General features: G+C 45.5%; 1 pseudogene; it reads right to left on the bottom strand.

Moving 5' to 3' along the window:
* Positions 1-590: 590 nt before the first annotated feature.
* Positions 591-1,400, bottom strand: LOC107282845 (annotated as a pseudogene).
* Positions 1,401-4,042: the final 2,642 nt, after the last annotated feature.

Here is a 4,042-nt window from a genome sequence, read left to right as displayed (position 1 = left end):
ACTCGGAGCCCTCTCTGTGGGCACACGCACCGTCTCCCCAGCCCCACCTCCTCCCACGGCCCCCTCCTCACCAGCATCCCTTCCAGAGGAGAGTCACCCCCAGGCGCGGCCCATGCAAAGCAGCGCAACCAAGGACATGGTAGCTGGGCAGCGGGGAGAAGACTCTGCCCTTGCGCCCTGTCACGCGCAGATGCTGCTGCGGGGCATGGGCGGAGGGCGTGGCTTCCATGGTGCTGCTGGGCTGCCTGGGTGATCTGTAGAGGTGGTGGGTGGCCCAGTGGGCAGGGTGGAGCAGGGACGGGGGTGTGGGGGGGGCCGTTTTTGGGCACTCAATCTCTAAAAGGTTTGCCATCACTGGCTTAGGAGAGTCCCCCCCCCTCACTTGTACTTTCCTTCATGTCCTGATGCAGTAAAAATAATATTTATGGACATTGAGAGAGAAATTTATTAGATGAGGAATTTTCCAATCCACATTACATTTTGGCCATTGTCTTGACACTCTACAGTTGATGCTCATAATAGGTTTTGACTGATTTGGCTACCATCAAGGGAACAGGAAGAGATAGAAGAGGAGCAGGCCCAAGGCAGATTCATCGAGGTAGTGGGAAGAGAGATGATGGTACGTAGGTAACGTTGCGGGCCTGGGCCAGTTGTTTTGCTATGTCCTCAGCTGCCTCAAGTTTGCGCAGTTCCACAAGACCTTCCCCTGCGGAAGCCAGGGAGTTGGCAATTAGCTCTGCAGCTTTCGAGTCTCCTTCGGCCATGATGATAGCGGCCTTCTTCTGGTACTCAGCCTTTTCCACAAAGAACCTTGCCTTTTCTGCTTCCTGCTGCGCCACTTGCTTCATTTCTACGGCATCCAAGAAGTCCTTGCTGAACGTCAGGTGAGTCAAGGAAACGTCGTCCAGGAGAATGCCAAAGCCAGCTGCCCGTTCCGACAGGTCTTCGTTCACCTGCCTGGAGACCAACTCTCTCTGCGTGATCAGCTCCTCTGCATCAAAGCGAGCCACCACTGACTTGAGCACTTCCGTCGTGATGGAGGGTAACACTCGGTCATCGTAGTCTTCACCGATCATCGTGTAAATCTGGGGAAGCTGCATTATCACCGGCCGGAACAAGATCCGGAGTGTAATATTCACATTCTGGAGATCTTTGCTCCCTGTAGTTACAGGGACACTGTGAGGGCGAGAACGGCAGTCAAAAATGATGGGCTTCTGTAGCCAGGGGATGAAAAAATGAGTCCCCTCTCCTACCACCTTCTCTTGAACACCCAGATATCGGTCAAAGATGACTGCCCGGTGACCTGCGTCCACATTATAAAGAATAGAGTTGACCACTCCACCAGCAAACACTAAGCCCAAACTAAGTTTGCCAATATTCTCAAAGATCTTAGCAGCCATTGGGGCTGCTGAAGTCTCTCTTCTCTGTGTCCAAGGAAGCTGTCCCAATATCAATACACATGGCCAAAATCCTTGCAGGCAAATCCTTGTGGTTTTGGTTGTCACAGAGGTGTTGGATGGAGCTGGTGTTTCTTCTAACCACTGTCAATGAACTGGGGGGGGAGAGAATGAAAGCCCCCTCCCAGTCTTGTTTTTCAAGTTCAGGAGATGACAATCTTGAAATCCCATCAAGGATGGGATCACCACCGCCACTGCTTCATCCTATCCAGGTCCAAGGCCTTTTGACATCACCAAAGGCTCTTTTGTGACATGGCCCACTCTGACTTTTTACCTTGGTTAGTGGACTTCATATTTGCGGGGGTTTAAGAGCTGGCCACCATTTCCTACAAAGGCTTCTTGTTCAGCTGTTGGGGTTGTGAGTCACAAGTCCACAAAAGGTAGGATGGGAGCAGAGAAGTGAAAATCTGGGCAAGTCCTGGATAAAAATCTCAATTTTGATTAACAAAGGCTAGCCTTTTAAAGCTGGGCTTTAGTCATTTTGTAAATTACAATTGAAGACAGCGACTTTGAGTGCCCTCTGGATAAAAAAAAAGTGGAGCATCAGTCATTTTAAAAAATGAAAATGCTTGAGCTTAAATTTGAATCGAATTTAAATCAAAATAATTAAATGAAGGGAATATGATCATTCCTCACTCGGGGGATAATTTTGTTCCTTTTTGTCACATTAGAAAGGATAACAGGAAGGCTTCCGGGAGCTGCAGTTAAGACCATGTAAAGCTGCAGGGTGGCTCATCTTGTCCTTATCTCGCTCGATAACAACTCATGACATCACCTAATGATGTCATTACTCCTTCCCCCCCAGCTCTTGACATCAGAGCTTTGTTTTAAACATTACCGGACCTTCCTCTTCCTATTTTGGATTTAGCAATGCAGGAAATACAGAGTTTACTTTGCCAGTCGTGTAATATCCCCAAGCCCTCCATTATGACATCACTAAGTCCTGCATTGTGATATCATAGTGACCCCCCACATACACACCAGTGGTGCTACAGATGCAGAAAACATAACTGCTCTTGATTCCTTGTGAGGGACCCCATGGAGGGATAATCTGGCCAGGAATTGCATGGCTGGAGACAAACTAGAGAGTTGGGGACAAAGAAGTGAGGTGAGATGAAATCATGGATGTTCCAGTACTGGAGGTTTTCAAGAAATGTTTGAGCAGCCATTTGCCTGGAATGAGGAATGAGGATTCTTGCACTGGGCAGCGGGTTGGACTAGATGACCTCTAAGAGTCCTTCCAATTTTAGGATTCTAGGACTTCAAGGGAAGTCTGCTACAATAGATCATAAGCAAGGATCTGGAGTACCTTAGGTCTACCAAGAAGAGAAACCTTGAAACATTTTACTAACTTATAGGCAGTCTTCAACTTATAATGAGCTGCTTAGTGACCAAAGTTATAATGGACCTCCCCAGGGCTACTTATGACCGGGGTTTAAAGTTCTGATGGCCACTGCAGTCATGTGACTATATTTCGAGCACTCAGCAATTAGCCCACATTTATGGCCATTTGCAGCATCTGGAGTTCACATGACCATGATTTGCAATATTTTTGCTGAAAACTGGCATTTCGGCAAAAACAGACCGTAGCAAATAATGAGTTTGCTTAATGACTGTGGCATTCGATAAATGACCACAGCGGTCACTTAATAACAAAAGGTCATAAAATTGGGTCTGGTCACATGATGACCCACTTTGCAACTATCATGACTTATGACTGCAATGGGCAGGCTCCATTACGTTTGTAAATCGAGGACTACCTTTATCCAAGAATCTCTCTCCAGATTTGACAAATTCTGTTCTCCAAATCCTGGAATTCTCCTCCCCCATTAAATCACCCAATAAGTCAGGCATGTCAAACTCGCGACATCACGTGACGTTGCGTGACGTATTGCGGCTTTTTCCCCATTGCCGGCAATGGGGTGGGTGCGGTTTTGGCGTGATGCATCCGGCCCGCGGGCCAGCAGTTTGACATGCCTGCAATAAGTGGTGTGCATTCGATTAGATTTTTTTTTTAGATAACCTTTATTGTCATTTTTTTCCTGTGTGCACAATGGCACACATTAAAAATGAAATTTAGTTGCTTCCTCTCAAAGTGTATACATACATAACACACATTTAAAACATACTACATACAACACATGTATAGACCTACACCTTTACATATAAGTAACATATAAATATTCACTTATTATTCACTTTTGGTCTTAGAAAGAGGAATTTTGTTCTCTCCTTACATGGGAATAAATTCCATTTTCAGTGGGAATTATGAAATCTCTTTCCAGAGTTCATTTTATACACTATGGTTCCCCCCCCACTTTTTCATTCATTGTTTTAAATGAATAAAGCTTTGTCAAGGAATTGTGCAGCCGGTGTCCAAATGAAATCAGAGACGCTGAAATGAACGTAATAATTTTATATAAATAAATATATTTAACATCTATATTTCCAGTAAACAAGCTACAAGGCAAAATACTACATCATGAGGTAAATCATCAAGTAAATCACAAAACAGCATACAGAACACAGAAGAAAAAGGCGGGAAAAAAGAGAAACTCCCCCTTTACACCCAGTAACCAATCATA

The sequence above is a fragment of the Protobothrops mucrosquamatus genome, unplaced genomic scaffold (assembly GCF_001527695.2).
Source record: "Protobothrops mucrosquamatus isolate PMUCROS unplaced genomic scaffold, P.Mucros_1.0 scaffold14, whole genome shotgun sequence".
Lineage (NCBI taxonomy): Eukaryota > Metazoa > Chordata > Lepidosauria > Squamata > Viperidae > Protobothrops > Protobothrops mucrosquamatus.
This window is presented reverse-complemented; position numbering and strand designations above follow the sequence as displayed.